The sequence below is a fragment of the Phyllostomus discolor genome, chromosome 8 (genome assembly GCF_004126475.2).
Source record: "Phyllostomus discolor isolate MPI-MPIP mPhyDis1 chromosome 8, mPhyDis1.pri.v3, whole genome shotgun sequence".
In the NCBI taxonomy this organism is placed as follows: domain Eukaryota; kingdom Metazoa; phylum Chordata; class Mammalia; order Chiroptera; family Phyllostomidae; genus Phyllostomus; species Phyllostomus discolor.
Genome location: NC_040910.2, coordinates 34,356,993 through 34,378,893, shown reverse-complemented (window position 1 = coordinate 34,378,893; position 21,901 = coordinate 34,356,993). Strand labels below are relative to the sequence as shown.

At 48.9% G+C, this 21,901-nt stretch overlaps 1 protein-coding gene across 1 annotated transcript in view; it reads right to left on the bottom strand.

Annotated features, from left to right (window-relative positions):
* RP1L1 (RP1 like 1) overlaps positions 1 to 14,841 on the bottom strand; it is a 41,941-nt gene extending 27,100 nt beyond the window's left edge. The window contains exon 1 of the mRNA XM_036032020.1: positions 14,473 to 14,841. The gene's annotated coding sequence lies outside the window, so the exon portion shown is untranslated. The remainder of the gene's footprint in view (positions 1 to 14,472) is intronic.
* Positions 14,842 to 21,901: the final 7,060 nt, after the last annotated feature.

Below are 21,901 nucleotides of genomic sequence, written 5' to 3'. Positions count from 1 at the left end.
TCAACACCTGCCCTGCAGGGCTGTAGTGGGATTACCTGCACCCTTCCTGCAGTCAGTGCCTTCCTTCTTCCCCTTCCCCCTGGAATGGCATTTCAGGGCCCCGCCAGCCCCAGGAGCCTGCTTCGTAATGACCTCCTTGGATGAAAGGCGCTGGAGCAACAGGAAGGACCGTTGTTTTAACTGCTCTGTGTTTCCTCCCTTTGTCTCTGGCATTATAAACAAGCCTATTCCCCAAAGCCACATCTGATAATCCAGCTGCAGGAGGTCAGCGGTCAAGCAATCAGAAATGCTCTTAGTTGGGATTAGGTGATTCAGAGCTGGGCCTGATGCTGCAGCGGGTCGGAACCAGCTCACCCTCACTGTCACTGAGGCTGGCTGGGCACAGATGCCCCTCGGGAAGCTGCCAGGGGGGTCAGAGTGAGCAGGGTGAGGGGCAGCCTGTCTGCACAGACCCTGGAAACAACTTCCAAGCCAGCCCAGCCGTGGGACCTGAGGCTGTGACAAAGGCCCTGTTTGGGGGAGCTCTTTGCAGAATACAAAGCTCCTTCACCTACTCTCAGCTGACCCCACAACAACCTTGTAACTGAGACAGACAGGTAGAGCGTTTTAGTGCACAAGATCTTGAGACCCAGAGAGAAGAAAGGCCCACAGGGCAGGTAAGGAGAGAGTAGAACCTTCTGGGTCAGGTTTCAGGACCCAGACTCAATGCTCACACGCTCAGGAGGCACCAGCTTCACAATCCCCAACCCTGCAACTTGCCACAGAATCTGCTGAGTGGCAGGGTCCTCTTGCCCTGAAGTGGAGCTATTTATCTAATAACGCTGAAATCAAGCCAACTGGATGATAAATTTAAGATGAGCACTTACTGTGTGTGATGCCATGTGGCGACAGAAGACTCTTCTAGGTCTGTTTGGCAATAAATAGAGGAATAAACATATCAATAAAAAATATAGTGAAAAGAATGTCCCCTGTAGTGAAGCAACCCAGTTGATGCACACAAGATGCTCCAGTTAATTACAACTTGGCTAAGCTTTCCTGCAAGGAAGGAGTTAATGCCGCTGTTATTTGTGGGAACTTATCTCCCACATAGGTTCTTATTTCCCTAAATTGGTTGAGACAGGAGGGGAAAGAGAGGGGGGAAATAGGAAGAGAGAGAGGAAAAATGGATTAGTTTCAAGATCAAAAGATGCTCAGAGATCCAAAAGGAAACACAGGCTCCGGGGGTGGGGGGATTTTCAGGGCTCTGTATCCTCCTGATAAGGAGCTGGTTCTTGGGATGGCCCCACCCTCCCGTCGGCAGCCCCAGGACCGGTGCCCTCTGAAGAGTGGCAAAGCACCCACTCCTGGAGCCGACGGTCTGAGAGGCCAGGGCAGCCTAAGAGGTGCAGACACAGGCCCGGGGAACATGCACTGAATCCACAATGGGAAAGAACAATTGGAAAATACCTGCTTTGTAATATTTTGTTGGTTTCAGGTATGCCTTACGTGGATTAAATATGTGAACACAGAGCAGGCTAAACTTTGCCTATGCAAATTAAGCATGCATGCCAACACACTTCCATTTATCCACAGGCACTTGGGGAGGAAGGAGTAGGAACTTTCCATGGATGCTGGCGACTTAAACAGGAATTTGAGTGTATCGCAGAGGAAGAAAGTTAAAGAAAGAATTGCAATAATTCATTCCTTTGATTTTTTTTCCTTACAAACTCAGATAAGAATTTCTACTCAGATTGTTTGAGGGTTGGAATTATTGGGACCAGAGCTGAGGACAAATAAGGGGGCTGACCAGACAGAAAGACACAAATAAACCCATTAGCTGCTCAACAGGTTAATGGAGGAGCCACAGCTGGGCAGCTCACGACAGAGCAAGCACACATTTTGTCTGCTGAGGCCCTTTGCTCACCCTCGGTTCTGGTCTTTGTAACCCCATCAGCAGCAGGAAAGGTAGTAGAAGAAGGAGAAGGGAATGGGGAGGGGTGGGAGAGGGGGGAAGAGAGAGAAACAGAGAGAGAGAGAGCATGGCCATGGCCACTGTGCACCTAGGATTCAGGTAATGCAGTTGTGTTCACCTATCCACCTCTTTCTCTTTGCTTCCCACTGATATTTTCAATTTATTTAATAAACTGTGCTCTTTGAGCATCTTAGGATGACCATTTCTGTTTCACGACTCTAAGGAAAGTTTACTTGAACTGTACTTAGACTACCAACGTATCGAGGTATCCTCACACAAGGAATCCAAAAGATGAATGGCATTTAACTGGGAAAAGGCAGAATGAAAAGCATTTTAAGTGAGAGGAGCAGCATGAGCAAAGGCCCTGTGACATTTTTCTCCTCTTAGGGGATGGTGTTGGCAGAATGTCACACAGGGTGTGTTTGTTACAGGGTGCTAAATGGTCTGGGTCTTTCCCTTATTTGTCTTTTGATTTTACTTTATTCAAGTTAAAAACAAAACAAAGCTACCATGAAACGAGGCGGGCCGTAGGGAAGACAGCACGCGAGCTGGAAGACTGTAGAGGAAGGCTGCCAGGAGCCGTGCACAGCCTGGCCCGGGAAGTGCAGCCGCCTGATGCCAGTGCTCCTCTCAGTCCGTTCCGTCTCAGCAAGGATGCTGTTCCCACAGTGAGGCCTCACTATCTCAGGTGGTTGGAGAACGAGCCATTTTATGTAAATCAACTTTCCAGATGACAAAAGATTTATTTCTTCAAATGCCAAGGTCTTTTTTTTCTAGGCTGTATATCATCTAAAAATGTTTTGAAGAAGAATTAGCAGGAAAGAAATTGTTATGTTAACCTATAAAATAAAGCACAACATTTTTTCATTCAATATGGAGCCAATGCAAGGCCGTATGTTCTATCCTGCGTTCTACTCCTCCTTCCTAGTACATGACCACACTTTCTGTTCCCCGCAGTTAGGGGGCCATGTGACCAGCTCCAGCCAATGAAATGAGAACAGACGTGCCATTACTATGCTGAGACAGTGAATGTGGATGCCTCAGGCCGGGGCAGAAGAGTCGGTTAAAGCAACCTGGATGCCTGAGTCACCACTGCTAGGACAATAGCCATAGTGGGAGGCCCAGATTGCCATCATTCCTGTGCAAATGAGAAGTAAATTTCTGTCAGGTTAAGCCCCTGAGATTTGTCACTGCAGCATTACCTAGCCTATCCATACTAATACACAGCAAAAACATGAGAGCAACAAAGCAAAAGCACACATTTAAAAAAATATGCACGTGCCTGGGTTAGTGTGGCTCAGTGGATTGAGCATGGGCCTGTGAACCGAAGGGTTGCCAGTTCAATTCCCAGTCAGGGCACATGCCTAGGCTGAGAGTTCAGTCACCTTTTGGGGTGCGTGCAAGAGGCAACCACACATCAATGTTTCTCTCCCTCTCTTTCTCCTTCCCTTCTCTTCTCTTTAAAAATAAATAAATAAAATCTTTTAAAAATTAAAAATAATAATTAAAAAATGCATGGATAAAACACCCCGAAGTGTTTATAATTCTGTTTTTTAGATGGTGGTACCTGTAGGTAATTTTTAAAAAAACTTCTCAGCATATTTTCAATATTCTATAATGTACTATATTACTTTAAGTGGTAAAAACACTTTTCTTTTAAAAGCCCCAGAATGGATTATTGGAGGCATAGACACATACATGAATGAAACAAAATAACCTCCCCCCAAAATAAATCCACAGAAATATGTTCAACTGATTTTTGACAAAGATGCAAAATGAACAAAGAAAGCTTTCTCAATAAATGGTCCTGGAGCAATTGGACATCCATAGTAAAAACAAAATTATCCTCAACTTCTTATCTTCTACAAAAATTAATGCAAAGTGAATCACAGACATAACTGTAAAACATAAAAAAATAAAAATTTTAGAAAAAAGCATAGAAAACTGTCAGGCTCTGGGGCTATTTAAAAGTTCTTGGACTCAAACACATGATCTGGAAAAAGAAAACTTGATTAAATTGAGGCCTATCGAAATCTAAAACATTTGCCCTGTGGAAGGCCCCATTAAGAGAATGATAGGACAAGTGACAGAATGGAAGAAAAAATTTACAAGCCACATATCTAACAAAGAATTAGTATCTGGAATACATAACGAAATCTCGAGACGCAGCAGTTAGAAAATGGGCAGCAGTCATGAGCAGATACCTCACCAAAGACGAGATGTGAATAGCAAAGAAGCAGGTGAAAAGGTATTTAATGTCATTAGCCACTGGCAAATGCAAATGAAATCACAATGAGATATCTTGACCTACCCAGCAGGTTGACTAAAATAAAAAACTGTGACCCCATTAAAGGCTGGCAAGGATGTGAAGAAGCTGAGCCACTCACACATTGCTGGTGGGATTATAAAATGGTACAGTCGCTTTAAAAAACAGTTCAGAAGTTTCTTACAAACTAAACATGTCACTACCGTATGGCCCAGCAGTTGCTCTCTTGGACATTTATCCCAGAGATGTGAAAATTTAGGCTCACACAAAAACCTGTACACAAGTTTATCTGTGGTAGCCAAAGACTGGAAATGACCAGTTAGTTGTCAGATGTCCTTCAATGACCGAACAGTTAAACAAACTGTGGTCCATCCTTACAATGGAATACTACTCAGCAATAAAGCAGGAACAAACTATTCATGCACGCAACAAATAACGATGAAAAATGTTGCTTACTCTATGATCCATTCATATAACACCCTTGAAATGTCAAAACTATGGAAATGGAGAATGGATGAATGATACCGCAGTGAAGGAAGGAAGTGGGCGTGGCTATAAAAGGGCAAAATGAGGGACCCCCATGGTGATGAATGTGTTCTGTACCATGCTTGATCAATGTCACTATTTCAGTTGTGATATTGCACTCTAGTTTTATGAGATGTTATGAATGGGGGAAATTGGATAAAGGGTACAGGAGATCTCTCTGTGTCATTTTTTACACCTGCATATAAATCTACGATTACCTCAAAATAAAAGGTTTAATTTTTTTACAGAGGTCTAAAAAAAGTCCCAAGAGTGACAAAGACAAAAATTATTATTTACCACTTTTATTTAACATATGTGGCAGGGACTATTAATCCATTGTCCTTTTATTTTTCTCTTGCTCATAGAAATCCTATTTATTGAGAACTGCAATATATCCAGTAAATAAAATTGTATTTCCCAAATTTCTTTTCACATCAGGATGACCAATGAGTTTTAAGCAGAAGTCATTTGGAAGGGCTTCTAGGAAATTTCTTTCAAGGTTGCTAAAAACCCTTTTCCTCTGGCTCTTTTCTCCTTCCAGCTGCTTGGAATATGTCCATGATGGCTGGAGCTACAGACACCATTTTGCCACCACAGTGGAGTCTAGTCCATTTCTCTGCTCATCCCCCAGACAGTCCCTACCATCCCCGCAGCCCCACCCCCCACACAGAGGGAAGAAAGGTGATTAGTTGGCCTGGGGTTTGGTTGTGCTTCAGGGGCAGGGAGTAAGTTTGCAGAATGGAAAGAACAGACAAATCCTAGATTTATCTATGTTAGAACACTCTTGAGAAATTTAAAAAGAACAAAAATAATTAGGAAGTTGAAAGTGAGGGAAAAGAAGAGAGGATAATGAATGTATTGGTGAAGATCCAGAGAGAAAAATGTTGAAACGCTTCTAGGAAAATTTAGGGAAAAAAGATTGATGAAGAAGTTCTGTTGGTTGTTTTGCCATGAAATTACTCCTTTTAGGGAGGTTTTAGTAAAGATCTGGTTTTTGGAAAATTATTTTTAAAATGTCAGAACAGTGTTTCTCAGATCCTGACAGCATGCTGAGAGGTGCCAGCAGGCAGCCCAGGTGCCTCTGGGCCACTCGAGGCTGGTCTGCACCCATCGTCTCCCGAGCTCGGTGCCCGATGAGCTGAGTGAAAGCTAAGAAGAAAGCAGCATGCTTTTAGGAGGCATAAGCAAGAGAACATCTGCTCTAGAAAAACTATGATCAACTTTTAAAAAGCACAAAAAATTAGTTTTTAAGAGGAAATTCTGGCAAGTTCTTTGTCTTTCATTTTTCTTTTTCATTTTTCTTTTCCTCTCCCCCACTTTTCTTTTTTCCCACAGCTCCAATCAAAGCACAATGAAGCTGAGAATTCCAATTGCAGTCAAATTTTGGGTTTTCTCACCCTTAGTAGTTATGTAATTTAGGTAAATTAACTAAGGACCCAAAGCCTCAGTTTACTTATCTGAAAAAGAAAATAAAAACGACCCCAAGATGTACACGAGAGCACATGTTTGACCATGACCGGACACAGTAAGTGCTCATGTTAGATCTGTCCCTTCTGACAGCCCCTAACCTGACTTCTTCTGAGGGCCTGGCCACTCTGCAGGGAGCTAGCTGTGAGACTTGGGAATCAGCAACCAGAGACACATTCTCAGCTTCTCAGAAAGGGCAGAAAGCATTTACGTATACACTAATGTCCTAGGAAAACCATCAGCACTGTCTTCCCATCTGTCTCTTTCTCTAGGTGACAGAGCCTGGAAAAAGCTGGAATGTGGTCTTTCCTGCCTGGGAGAGGAAAGCCAGTCCCGGCACCAGGAAAGAGGAGATCCTGGTTCTGCCGACAACCTGACGTGGGCGCTGGAAAAACAGTCCTTCCTCCCCCAGGGCCCTGCCAGCCACCTCTCACCTGGGCAGGTGGTGCTGTGTGGCAGAGCACCCAGGTCCAGAAACATGTTGATAGATCCGTGGAAATTCAGAGAATGGAAGCAACTGGAATGTTACAAGAAACTGATTTACAAGATGAAGCAATAAAACTGAGTATAGTCTGTGTCATTCTGGCAAACAGGGCCAAGGGTGGGCAGAAGGAGAGTGGGGGGTGGTCAGGGAGGGTAGCAGGACCTTCCAGCATCTGTCAACAAGGAGGTACATCTCAAGGGAAGTGGTTTGAAATGTGAGGAGGCCCTGCTGGGTCCTGAGAGCACCCAGCCTCATTCTGCACCCCAGGGAAGCTTGCAGCTGCTCCCCGGCTCTCTTCTCCAGCAGGTCCCAGGCTCCAATCATGGACCAGGCAACAGCATCCTAGGGAGTGCTCAGGACTGGGGCCAGGTGGCTAGACACTGTCTCACTGGGGCCGTGAGGACTCAAGGACTTCACACCCCTTCTCTGGACTCGGATTTCTTTTCCAAAAAAACCGAAGAAGGCAGGCAAGGTGGCCCCTAAAGAACGTGTTGATCTTGGAAGCATGTGATGCTTCTGCAGGAAGCCAGTGACCTTCTGAATTGCAGCGCCCAGAGTGAGGCAGCCCACGGCACTCCTCCCACCCCTGCCGCACCCCTGCCCTCTGCAGGTGCACAGGAGGCCACACAGGTCTGATTCACCCCTGTTCTCGACTATGTGGAGAGCCGTGATGACTGGGCGTCCCATCCAGGGGAGGCTACATCATCTCCAACAGAGACACGTAGGCAGCCCTTTCCCTCTCTAGCTTTTGGTTGGTCCACTCACCAATCTGGGACTCAGCCTTTCCATCATTTTTCACCAATCAAATAAAAAACAAAATCTCCGTCCCTTTTACTGGCTTGCCCTAAGGATGTCACAAAGCCTGTGACTAGGGGGAGCTCTTTCGGTGCCAGAGAGGCCATTCCGAACCCAGCTGCACGCGAGGACACACCTGAGCCCCGCTCCCTGCTCCTTACTGAACCGGCGCTCTGCGCAGACACGGGGGCCGTTGTCGCCACCAAAGAGGAGAAGTTCAGCCAAGTCATTCGTCAGCTTATGTAACAACCAGTTTGGCTGATTTTTGTACTAACGACCATTTATCTTTACATTGTTCAATTTTTACATCAAGTGACCCCATAGAGTGCTCTGTTGGCTTTTTATAATTCTTCAGATTCTTGTGGGAATGAGAGAATAAATAAGTAGAATGAGAAAGTAAATACATAAATAAATAAGAATGGCGTCTTCAATTAATTTCTGTAAAGATCTCCCAACCAGTGGTTCCCAAACATCAGTCTTCAACACCTAGTATATCCCCACTATGAGGTTTTGGTTGAAGTCACAGATTTTGCCAACTCCACGAGACTGAATGCAGACCTCTGTGGGCGGGGCGTGGGGAGGAGCTCTGGCTGCTGGTGAGTCAGAAGCTCAGCCAGGTTGGAGAACCACAGCGAACGCATCCTGGGCTGGGCACATCCTGCCAAGAAAGGCCTCCGGGAAGGGAAGAAGTCCTGTGACCTTGAGCCTTCGACTCCCACTTCCTGGGTCTCCATGTTCCCAACTGTGAAATGGGACATCTGGAAGTGTGAGCTCTGGGGGTGCTCAGAGACACACCCCGCAGGCTGTTTCCCATCCTGCAGGGAGTGCAGCCCCATGTCACAACCAGGCCAGGCAGAGGACATGTCCCTTTGTACATGGGCCACCAGTGGACTCAGATTCCACACTGTGCACATGGGAGGCACCTGCTGAAGCTGGCTTTCTCCTCCCCCGTGCTTGCCCTTTGCCTCACTCAGGAAGCCCTGGCTCCTGCAACGCCCTGTGAGCTGCCCCATCTTCATTCTCTCACTCAGCAGGCACAGACTGAGCCCAGAGCTTAGCGTCTGGTCTGGGAGACAGGTGAGGACCACGCTGTGTCAGGAAAACAGAAGGTGCCATGCAAACAGCATCACAGACATTGGACCCAAGGATGTTGCTGAGAGCCCGTGGTGATGAGTATCTCAGAACATCAGCACTGTGTAGGGGTCGAGTTCCCTGCCAGCCTGCTCCCCACATACCCTGCAGGACCCACTATCATCCTCTCCAGGTTATGATGGAGGAAAAGGAGGTTCAGAGACTGAAACTACCTCCAGGCAAGCAGCAGCTCAGGAGTGAAGCTGGGTTCAAACCCGGAGTGTGGACGCCAGTCCTGGTTTCTGCGTTATGTTAAGACCCTGTCTTTCACTGCTGAGCCGCTGAAGGATTTTGCATACCTTACTATGGAGGATGGACCAAGAGAAGATTTGATGCAGGTTCTAGAACCTTCCAGGAAATTCTGGGTCCCCAGTGGGTGGATAAGAAGAGACGGAAGGATATGAGCTTTGGGTGGGGGACATCCCATACCCTTCTGTACTCCTTATTTCCCAGGAAGGGATGTAGATGGAGGAGGGCCAGAGCCAGCCCCTCTAATGTCCAAGGCCCAAGGCAGAGCCTTGTTGCCCATACTTAAGGGTGGCAGGCATGGACGGAGCCCTGGATTCAGGCAGGAAGGTTAGAGCTCTCCACCCACTCATCTACTACTAGCTGTGTGGCCAGCGAGTGACTTTACTGTTTGGTGCCTTACGTGTAAAACGAGGAGATGCTGCTCTCCTCAGAGGGGGCTGCTACCGTCGCAGTGAAGACTAAAGGGCGGGCACTGACGGCCCCTCATGTGCCTGTGCTCTTACACACCTTGTACCCATTTATCCCAAATGGCAGCCCTTGGCCGTCCCCCGACCCTGCCACCCCCAGGATTGCTTCAGCAGAAGGCAGCCTTGCCCAAGGCCACCCTCTTGCAAGGCAGTGCACACCAATGACAACTCCGGGCCCAGCTCCAACGGTCTGGTCACCTCGCCCCAAGTTGGGACAACAGCGAAGAGCTGTCCTGCCTTCAGAGCTCCTGTGAAATTGGCTGAGTCTCCACTGAGCTGACAGGGTGGCCAGGCTTCTGCTCTGTTGGTCTGGTTTCTTTCTCTTCCCCCTTCAGGGACTGGGCCCAAGGGCACCCCCTAATAACCCTTGGTACCCTAACCTCCGCTTGGGGTCTGCTTTCTGGGGAACCCAACCTGTGACGGCTGACAGTGTGCTTTTGTTGCTGTTTTTCTTTTGAATTGAGGCGAACTGCACATAACATAAAGTTTGCCATCTTAGCACTGTTGTATAGCACTTAGCACTAAGTGTATATAGTTCAGTGGCATCGAGCACATTTATGTTGTGCTACCATCACTGCCCTGTGGGCACTTGGGACAGCGAGGCTACATCCCCTTCTCTCCTGGCCCTGCTTCCTTTCAAACCTGGTGGCCATCCCTGAGCCTAGACTGGAGCCTGCTCCTTAGAAAAAAAAACTTAGTAGGGCTCTTCTCTTCCCTTAGAAAACCCCTGAGTGGATTCACAGAGCTCTGACAGAGGAGGAAGAAGGAGGGTGGACCAACCCACAGACATGGATTTCTGAGAACTCCAGCAAAAGCTGTGCCACTGCAAAAGCCTCCCTCGCTCTCCCCATCCTCACTCACTCCTTCGGTCATAGCAGCGAGAGCTTCTTTCTTGAGAAAAACATGGGTACTTGTCAGGCACCTGCTGTGGTTGCGGCACTATGCTAGATTCAGGAGGAGATGCCACACACAAGAGTCACGCTGTGTTGTTGGTTTGTGTTCAGGGTCAAGCACTTTGCCCGGGAAAAACCCTGTGGCCTCTGAGTCCTCTAGGCTGTGGTCTTGCCCTGACCTTGTAGATCTGCCTTGCCAGCACGGGGGGTTGGATTTTCCTAGAGAGCTCAGTTTCTCTTGCAAATATTCACAAATACTAATTTAAACAGCTTTTCAAGATTCTGCTTGGGGCCCCTTCTAGCTGTGCTCCCAGCTATGGGAAGATCTCACAATGTTGGAGAGTAGATATGCAAGTAAAGCCCTTACGGATGGGATTCCTACTGGAAAGAGACACTGGAGTACAGCAGGGGCTGCTGGTCCCCCACCCGCCCCCACCCTCTGCATGGACACTCCTGCACCACTGTCTCACTTGCTGGCAGAGGCTTGATTGGGTGACCTTGCGTTTCTTGGGCCTCTTCCCCATAGAGGCCATAGTGGTTGAATATTGACTAGTCTAAGACAATCATGTAATTCCATTTCCCTTGTCATAGGGCATGTGATACAACACTGGTCAATAAGTGCCTCTAAGAAAGTATTTTTATCCATTAAAAGGAATACAAGTTAGAAATTCATCTCTTCCTGCTGTTGGCTATTGTCGTATGTGGATGTGATGTTTGGCACTGCTGCAGCCACTTTGTGACCATGAGGAGAAAGCCAAGAGAATTCCAGAATCTGAACTTGGTCAAGCCATTGAGTTAACAACCCTGAAACCACCCTGCCTCTAGACCCATTAGATGAGACAACAAGCCCCGTATCTTAGAGCTACTTTTAGCTGGGAATTCTGTTTCTTGCAGCCTGAAGCCATCTAACAGAAGTGATCTGACATGCAGCTTTGACCAAAAGGGCCAACAAAACACAGGGCAGCAACAGCAGGGTATGAAATACAAATTTGCATTCACATTTGGAATAATGAACTGCCACGTGACCGAGAGGGCACAGAAGGTGAGCCCATTGGCCATCCTGTCATGCTGTGGATGAGGAAACTGAGGCTCAAGGAAGTGATAAGAATAAGACTCTACAGTTCTTCATATTTCACATATTGTTTTTATATAGACCATCTCACTTAATCCTTATAAAAATTACTATTTTATTCCCATTTTATAGGTAAATTTACCTATAGACTGGACAACATTAAGCTATTAATAGCTATATTGTGTTTTATAGTATCCAAAGTGCCTTCTGCGTCATAATGTATTTAATTATTACCTTTGAATCTAATCTGTAAGGCAGAGGTTTACAAAAGAAACAGCAGGCTCGGAAGGTCCACTCAGCTGGTTGAGCTCCAGGAAGCTCCAGGGCTGGTCCTCCTACAGCAGCAGTTCTCACGGTGCAGAACCCACAGCCTCAGCATCACCTGGGAGCTTCTTAGAAATGCAAATGCCTGGGCCCCACCCAGACTCACTGAATCAGACACTCTGGGGTGGGTTCCAATAGTCTGTACCTCAGTGAGACTTCCACATGATTCTGATACACACTCCTGTTTGAGAAGTGTTTGCTGTGCACCAAGCTGGCTCTCCAGCGACGTCTCCAAAGTTACCCTGCCGGGTTAGCTGGAGGTCCAATCAAGAGCAAACTGCTCTTTCTAATATGGAAAACGGAGGCTAAATTGGAAAAGGCCAACCATAAAGATAAAAGCCAAGACACAAAATCATAGCTGTTGATCTAAGACTATAAAATCATGATGCATACACTATACCATAGATAATAGATTATCCTCTGATCTTAAAGAAAATAGGATCAAGAAGCAGAGATGATACCATTGTGCACATCACATAGCCACCTAACAGAACTTAGAACCCACACTAGTGGATGGTCAACACCATCCATCCATCCAGAAGAGCTGAAGACTCTCCTGAAACTCATCTGCAATTTTTGTTGAGAAGAGAGATTATGCATGTGAATCACCTACCATGCACCAGATACTCACAAATGTGACATCATCAAAGTTTAAAGAGTCCTTCCGGGCCGGTGTAATCCTACCATGTTATTCTTCAAGAACGTGGGGTTCAGAAGCTTAAATAACTCACCCAAGATCCACCTAGCTAATGAACGATAAAACCATTACTCAAATAAATAGTTTCCTCCAAATTCTGAATTCTTTTGGCTACTTCACTTTATTATTGATCATGCTGCGTCTGGGAGAAAACCTCTCAAAGCAACCCACCTCTAACACTAGCAGCGCCTCTGCAGCCTCCAGACTGCAGGCTGGGTGGGGATTGGCTAGTTCCCCATCCAGAATCCTCTCTGCCTCTGTACCCCCACTCTCCACCTCACGCCCCTGCCTCTCCCCCTGAGGGCCAGGATCTGCATCACACTTATTTTTGTGACCCTCGAAGAGTCTCACACAGGGCTCTGGACAGAGCAGGCTCCCTTACATGTTTACTTAAAACAATTCAGACTCTGATGCTAGGGGAAGGCCCTGATCTTTGGAGGGTGATGGCATTGAAAGGAACCCTGTTTTCCCAGCATGACCCCAGTGTCTTGGGCCACTGCTGGACAAGTGAACTCTTGGTGTGAGCCAGAGTGAAAACTCTTTTTGTTCCTGTGTGGTTGGGTTGTATCAGCCCGGTACCTCCTGCAAGCCACAGGGTGGTTGCACAAGAGATATTGTTGACAGATTGATTTACTGACTAATTTATACAACATACTTATCCAATGACATAGGCATCTTGGAGGGAGTTCAGAGGAAAATAACCAAGATGATTAAAGGATTGGAAAATGTGCATTACAGGGAAAGGTTACAGGGACTGGGGTTATTTAACTTGGAGCAGAGAGAGCTGCTGAACGCTGCATGCATAGGCTATCGCACTGGAGAGAGGCTATGGCCTCTTTAGTCCTCCCTGCTCACATCCCACCTGGGAAACCAAGGGCCACAGAGCAGAACCAGAGCCCAGCCTACGCGCCATGACTGCAGGTGCAGTGGTGTCTCTCCAGCCTCGGGTCTCCCCAACCAGCATGTCTGTCAACACACTCCCATACAAGCACCCACGCACATACGCACACCTGCAGTCACACACTCTGACATGCACATACACAAATATACATAAGCACTAAGGTGCTGCAGATGGCAGCCAGCTCTTCTCTAGCCCCAGGGTTAGCCTAGGAGAGCAGGCCCAGGTCAGCAGAATTCAGAAGAGGACTTCTGGATGATGTTTTTCTATCTAAGAGGGTTAATGGAGTGGGATGTGGGTTGTGCTTCTCTGGAGGTTGTCCCGAGCAGGGGATGTCCTCACTGTCCGAGGTACACTCTGGGCTGTGGGAGGGGACCAAAGTCTCTTCTAGGGCCACCTCCATGGTTACATCTCTAGGAGACAGTGGCTTTGCCCCCTTCTTGATCACTACAGGGTTAATTCCCTCCACTGTGGGGGGAGCTTACAGTGTGCGGTGAGCTAGCAGTGAGGTACAGAATGCACAGGACCTCGCAAGGCACAGAGACAGTGACCAGCAGTCACACGGGATGTGGCTGAGGGTCTGGCCTCCCTGGCTGTGTGCCCTCTGAGACTCACCTGCCCCCAGTCCTTGGCCTCTTGGCCAGTCAGCCCTGAGCAGGAAAATGGCATTTGCCTTGCCCAGCAATAACCTTAAAAAGAGCCGCAAGGAAGAAGGGGTCTGAGGCAGACCCGAGTTTGACTTCTCGGACCTCCCATTACTTACTCTCCGGTGCCTCACTTCCTTCTTTGAGAAAAATGGGCCCAGTGACCTTGAACTTCAGGCCAGTAGAGGAAATCCTATGAGGTCATTCCTAGGGACCGCTGACCTCATTACACATGCTATGTTCGCCCCAGCCCCTGATAGCTTTCCCTGAAGCCTTGATCCTCTCAGAAGCCAGTGTCACCCCCAACCCAAACCCCTCACATGCTGGTCTCACCCTGCAGGAGTGGAGCTCCTCTCCTACCCCCGCCACACCAAGAAATGGAGAAGGGTCATCAGGAGGCACTTCTGCCTCTCTGAGTACATTGTTCACCCTCCAGGTGCACAATGGGAGGACGAGACAGGCTATAATATTAATATCCCATAAATCAGCGAGCAGGAGCCTGAATCCAGGGTGCACCGTGTTCAAACATGACCTAACACCAAATGGCCTGGCAGGCTGACGGGAGAGCTCCAGTCTTGCATCACATCGAGCATCCTGCTCAAGACATACCTCCCAGAGTCTCAGGCTGGAATGTCACCCCGCTGGCTGTGACTTCCCAGAACCAGTAGACACTGTCCTCAGGTGGGAGACCCACAGGACACAGGCTCACCGTCCTCTAGGGAGGGCAAGGTCATGCCCGGCTTCCTGAGCCCCCTTGAGTCCAAGGGGGATGTCCGGCTGCTTTGAATATTGCCTCTCTCCCTGCTGCTGGTCCTTCCAGGAGCCACAGGTCTCGTGGCCCTCCTCCAGATGGTCCTCACAGCCACTCTCCCTGGCTCCAGAGCCCAGAACTCCAGCCCACCCTGCCTTCTCAGCCAAGGCAGACAGGCCATTTGCACTGAGGCCAGATACCTCACATCTCTCAAAACAGGCTGGATTATTATACACCAAAAGAGGATTAGTAGGGGACACCATCTGCAGAGACAGTAATTAGCTTAGTGGGTTACCCAGGCTGTTCCTGGCCTTCTGCCCAAGGGTACACTCCTCAGGACTGTTCAACACAGTCCAGTGGGCTTACAGGGAGCCCTCCAAACCCCAGGGACTCCCACCCAATTCCAGCCCCCTGGGTGGGCCACAAGGAGTCTGTGCTGGCAGGGGTGTGCTGTTGGGGTCGGGGGAGGTATGCTGGCAGGGGTGGGGGTGCCCAGTCCACGGGGAGTGTCCCACAAAAACACAAGTCCTGAGTGGGGGACAGCAGGGAAAAGGTGGTTGGCTGGTTGCCATCTCCCCACATAAAGCAGGAAAAAAAAATCTGATGGCATCCCACGGGACAGGAATTAGGTGTGCAGGGACCTGAAGAAACCATCGGCAGCGGCTTTCTCCACCAGTGCCGAATGGCCGGTCTCCTCCTTGGAGGACCCTCAGTCTTGATTGCAGTCTAAATTGATCATTTGGGCTTCAGGTGGGCAACACTTTGGGGGAACTACTGAAGCCTGGAACCATCGAACCCACTCTCTCTGAGGACAGAAAACTACTCTTTCTTAGAATCCCCGAGTTCATGTGCAAGGTTGCCTGAAGGCAGGGATGAACTGTGTGACCTGAAGCTGGTGGTTTCCTCACTGTGAATTAATTAGGTTAAAGAGCCACCTGTGGACGCAATTGGGACTGAGACTGCATTGTCATCAAGAGGTAAAAACTGAGCCAATGTGTGCTCAGCATCAATACGACTGATTGATTCTGCCAACGAAATCACTCAAGGCTTGCTGCTGGCTACCAGTTACAGCCATTCAGTCCAAACGATCAGAATCAATAGGATATATACAGATACCTATCTGTTTATCTATCTATCATCTATCTATCTCTATATCTATCTATATCTATCTATCTATCTATCTATCTATCTATCTATCTATCTATCTAGAAATTTATTATGAGGGATTGGCTCATGCAATTATGGAGGCTGGGAAGCCCCACAATCTGCCCTCCGCAAGTGGAGGCCCAGGAGAGCCCAGGGGGTAGTTCAAGTCCCAGCCCGAAGGCATGAGAATAGGGGAAGCTGTCGGTGTAAGTCATGCTCTGTGTCTGAAGGCCTAAGAACCAGAAGCGCTGATGTCCAGCCACGGTCAGGAGAAGGTGGAGGTCTCAGCTCAAACAGAGAGAGCGAATTCACTTCATGTCTGCCTTTTTGTTCTATCGAGGCCCCCGACAGATCGGATGATGCCCACCCATGCTGGTGAGAGAGATCCACTTCTCTCAGTCTACCAATGTGAGTGCTGGTCTTTTCAAGAAAAACCTCCATAGACACTCTCAGAAATAATGTTTCACCAGCTATCTAGGCCTTCTTAGCCCAGTCAAAGTGACACCTAAAATTATATCCATCACACTGGGCCTGCCCACATAATTTTAATAAGTTAGAATAAACATTGTCAAACACAAAAGTTGGGCTGAAACCCAGATTATCTGTGCAAAGTGCAGAGTGTGGGCAGCGCCATATCGTTCACATTTGCAGTGCACTGGCAAAGTGTGCAATACTCATTGATATTTAATAAATGTCACTTCATCTGAGCCTACGAATAAAGCACACAAAGACCATCAAATTTTTCACTAGCTTTTTTTATTTTCCAAAAGCATATGCAAATCATTGCAAGTAAAGGGAAAATAAATCCGTCTGATGCCCACATCTACGAAGTGAGTGCACCAAGCGACCTCTAAGTGGAGAGACCATACATTTTATCAGCCGATCCACAACCCTTCAGGGAGTGAAACGGGGCTCCGTCAATTGCTTCAGGACAGCAGGGGCCGAGGAGACTGCCCCAGGCAACCGGGCCTGAGACTGCCCTACCTCTAAAAGGACTGTGTGTAAATGTCTGTGGCTCCATGAGTTGCATGGTCCAATAGACTTTGTCCTCCAGAAAACCTATTTAAATTATTAGAGCTTTTGTACCTGGCCCTCAGTGGCCTTTGTATCAATCAGTAAGAGATTCACAACTCAATGTTTTTAATGTACCTGCTATAGCCACTACTGAAGATGCAAAGGAATCTCAGATAAGATAACAGCTACTGCGTGGCACTCAGATTCCTCTTATTTAAGACCCTTTGTCTACACCCCCCTCCCCCGAACTCACTCCCCTGTCTATTCCCCAGGCCTTTGTGCCCAGACGTGCTCCACTCTAGGAACCTCAACTCTACAGGGTCCGTCCCAGACCACAGCCTTCCATCTCTGGGTTCTCTCCTGCTCTTCTTTTCCCTCCATCTGTTTTCACTCTCGGCAGACCCTAGTCACCCTCCTCGGATCCCATCATCCCCTTCCTGGCTCGAGACTGCCCTGCCGCCAGCCCAGTGCCCATGGGACACCACTTCAGCCACTCTGTTGTTGATCAATCCAGCCCACTCCTGCCTCTCTTCCACCTCCAGGGCTGGGAAGCAGCTGGAGGAATTCACTCCTTCCTGGGCACTGAGGTTCCTTCAGCTTCATGGTCTCAGTGTGAACTGGGCCTCCGATGCGACCCCTCCATGCTTCCACCATTCCCAGGTCAGGCCCAGTCCTCACGGTGGCTATTCTCGACCAACGTCTATTTGCCCAAGTCACCACCTCAGGAGACCTCTGATCGGGATGATAGGAGCTGAGCTTTGGTCCATAGGGTTCAAGCCACTTCTGCTTGCAGCAGAATAGGAAATCCTCTGGAAAGAAATCGTTGGTGCCTTGCTGTAGTGTGGTCTCCACAACCACCTTTCCTCGTGTAGTGCAGCCAGCTGTGGTCTGCACCCCGCTGTAGAATTTGGATTGGCTTCAGCAGGAAACCCACCAGGGCACTGCCCTCAGATCTAAGACAGCTGCTTTGGTCAGACAGAGGGGTTTTGTCTTCTTGTCATCATCTGGATCCTCCTCCTCCCTCTGCCCCTTCATTGTTCACTACTCCTGGGAGGGAAGAGTGCCCACTTCCCTCCTCCCAAATGCAGGGAAGGCCCTCCTGGCCACAGGCAGCCAGCCACCCACTGGCCACCTCTGCAGGGCCCCCAGGAGCTCCCGGCTGGGCACGGTTAGCCATGTGTGTGACTTCTATAGCCGGACTTCCAGAATGAGGGGAATGCCCTTAGACTGATGTTACTGAGTGCAGCTGGAAGTGAGTTCATGAGCTGCTGGTTACCTGCACAAAATGAGATGAGGCCAGATACTGAGAGCAAGCATTTAGAAACTTTTATAACAACTTGACCTTATGCTAATATCTGAATGTGAAGCAGTTGCCCTGTGTTTTATATTTTCTAATATATTTTCTTTCTCTTTTTTTCTTCCAGTCGGTTTTAATGAACAGCAGTATCACACGCTACACAGTCCAGGGTGAGAATTTTCTAATAAACCTTTCTGATACTAAAAGTGCTTCCTTTCCTATTACCCTGAGCAAAGGGAAGAGAAGCCTGGATGGGCCCTAAGTTTCCTGGGGGAAATGCAAGTTGATCTGTTGCCTCTTTGCAAGGAAATAGGGCAAGGAGAGCAAGTTCTAGGCAACAAAGAGAAGACTCACAAGCAATAAACATATGGCTCCATCCTTCCTGTAGGGCCCGCCTGCCTTTAAAAATGAACTACATCTTTAGCCTCAGGTATTTTCCAGGGAGCAGTGGTTCGCTTTGTTTCTTGCTGTAGAGAGCCCTGGGCTCCTCCTGGAGCCCCTGCCCCCAACCCCGCACCCCCAGGAGCTGTGGTCTGTGGCTGGGGCGGTGTCCGGGGCAGGCTCAGCCATCTGGTACATGTCATGCGTGCTCTCGATCCCGGGGCTCTGGCTGTGAAAAACCTCCAGCAGCTCACGTGACAGCTTCTCTGTCGTCAGCATCTGCTGACTTCTCCTTGCTTTCGGTAATCCTCACTTCATGGCCAAGAAGCGACCACGCTAGGGGCACAGAGATGATGTGTTTTCTAATGATTCATTTTACTGTGCTCTTTTCCATATTGACCTGCCACAGACTGGAAATTTAAAAAACAAACAGTTTCTTCCCCATGGATTGTTTATCTGGGAAGCAATTCCCTGCTGTAGTCACAGCATCCTTCCCTTTCTTTGAAAGGAAGGAACCTTCTTGTAATTGTGTTATCCCACCCCATCCCACCCACAAAGGGCTGGTGTCCACATCGCATGAGTCCACTCAGGCTGCCATCACAAAGTACCACAGGCTGGGGGCTTAAACGACATCAGTTTATTCTCACAGTTCTGGAAACTGGAAGTCCAAGACCAAGGTGTCAGCAGGGCTGGTTCCTTCCGAGGCTTCTATCCTTGGTTTGCAGATGGCCGCCTCTCCCCATGCCCTCCTCTCCCCATGCCCTCACACGGCCTTCCCTCTGCTAGCATCTGTGTCCTAATCTTTTCTTATAAGGACACAAGTCAGATTGGATGAGGGCCCACCATATGACTTCACTTTACCTTAATCACCTCTTTACAGACTGCTTCTCCAAAGGCAGTCGCCTTGTGAGGTCATGCGGGTGAGAGTTTCAACATGGGAACTTGTGGGACACAGTTCAGCTCATACTACAAGTGAAGTCACACAGTTAGGACATCGTCCTTCCAGCTCATGCGTCTTCTCCTCCCTACTCCCAGCACTCTCCAGTGCCTTAGCTCTTGAACTGGAACAGAGTAGCTAACGGGGCAGGACTTGGAGGACCATGGCTCAGTTTTGAAGCGTCTGACCAGCTGTAAACTGGAGACCAACAGGGCCACTGGCGGCAAAATCATGATCATGATTGATCAGTGATCATGCAGTCATGATTGATTGGTGATCATGCAATCATGATCGGTGATCATGCAGGGAATTTCTTTCTTTCATTGGTTTAACAAATGTTAATCTAATCTTATGATGCATCTGATACTGTTCTAGGCACTAGAGATGCCAAATAAACAAAAAGTGCTCTCATGGGCTGCCGTTTTGAGTCCCCAGTCTCTTCTTCCCTTTCCCGGGCTCCCGGGCTGGCTCCTGGTTCCTGGTGCCTCTGACCTCCCTGGCACAGCCTCCTCTCCCCTTGGGGAAGCTTTGGACCTCAACCAAGTCATCCACTGGGTGTGGTGAGGGCTTTGACTGAATTACGGTTGCCACAGTTTAGGCTGGGGGCACGCAGGGCTGTCATTGCATGGGTCACCATGCTGTTCTCCACAGCTGCTCCTCCAAACCCTTGCTCACCGCAAGCGGAAGCCCATCCCACCCGCTCACACTCAGCGATGACGTCACCTGTGCCCTTCACCGTGAAATGGAAGCCGGGCTGGGCTCTCTCTTCTAAGAGAAACAGTGAAGCAGACTCCAGCCCCACCCCACATGGGTGAAAAACTGAGCACCCCTCCCCATATCTCTGAAGGGATTTGGAGGGCTGAAACGTTTACCTCTTTGCCCCCAGGTCTCACTTACCGCTGCCAAATCCCAGCCCTTCACAGAGGGGCTTTTGAGTTGCTACCTTCCCAAGCTCCGTTGGCCCTGATTTCTCCACAACCAGACCAATGCGCATGACAGATGCTGGCAACTTTAGGGGGGAGGAAGGGCTGTCAGGGTTACCTCAGCCCAGCAAGGAAGGCCACTTTAAAGAGACTCTGACACACTCCTGTAGCCAAGACTTTGATCCTTACCCCCTCCCCGCTGCTGAGGACTCTCCATGGCGGCCTCCCTTTCGGATCCCAGGTTCCTCCGCCCTGCTCTTGCCCCACATCGCTCATCTCTCCTACTCCAGGGTCCTGCCACTGCCCCCACCCCAATCTAGCCAGTACTTCATTGTCCCCAGGCAGAAAGGCCGTGTCCGTTCCTCCTGGAAGCTGGATGGGGCGCCCCTTCTTTTTTCCATGACCCTCCCCCTCACCACGCACTGTTAATACATTAGCGCATTTGTGACTCAGTCTCTCTTCCCTGGAGTGAGCGTATCTTGAGGGCCTGTGTTCCTTCATTCAGTGAAGCCTCCACTGCCCTTCAGACACCCTTCTAGGCCCAAGTCCCCACAGTGAACAAAGCAAACACCTGACCCTCCCAGACATACGTCCTAGAGAGGGACAATAAACACACAGTAAATACACATGTGTCAAGTGGCAATAAGGGCTGGGAAGGAAAATAAAGCAGAATGAAGGGATAAAGAGAGAGAGAGAGAGAGAGGAAGGCGCCGCCACAGCAGAGGTGTGATGGGGGAAGTATCTCTGGGGATGCAGCTCGTAGTCAAGGCCTGAGCGAAGTGAGCTGGCCGAGCAGGTGCCTGGGAGAAGAGCCTTCAAGACAGAGGCAAGGGAAAGTACAAAAGCCCCAAGGAGGAGTGGGCCGCAAGGCATAGGAAGTCCAGCGGAGCAGCAAGGAGGAGTGGGGGGCAGTGCTGGGAAACAGGGTGGAAGAGGAAGTCAGGGGCCACGTCACAGGAGACGTTACAGGCGCCTCTGTAGCTCATGCTTTTACTAGACTGGCCACTCTTCAATGTGCAATAAACATTTTTACGAGCGAACGAATGAATGATTACTGTGTCCTAAAAATGACCTTTCTCGACGGCCTGTCTCCCCACCCCACCTCCAGGGCTCCTTCCCAGGGAAACTAAGGGCTCCTACCTGTCTAACAGGCTGCACGTCCGCAAAGCCTAAATTTATCCGCTGAGAAGTGTCCACAATAGGGCAGACTCTCGGTCCATCACGATGACTTGTCCTTGATGGGGCTCCTTTTATCTTCACGAGCAGAATTCCCACCCTTCCCCAGCCCTGGAAAAGACTCCCAAGATGACCAACTGTCTCTTTCTCAGGGCCCTGACAGGAAGCGGGACGTGCAGCTCACATTGGTGACCAGGGGCGATATCCGGCGACCTCAACGCCCCCACTTCCTGGTTCTGGCAAATCACTTTACTTCTGTGAACGAGAACCCCTCACTGCCTGGTCCATCTTCTGACCTGATGTGACCCAGTGTGAGCCTCAGAAATCAGTCTATCTAGCACCAGGAGCCTGAGTGTAGCTACACATAAATCTAAACCCAAATAACAGTATCTTAAACAAGATATGGATTTTTT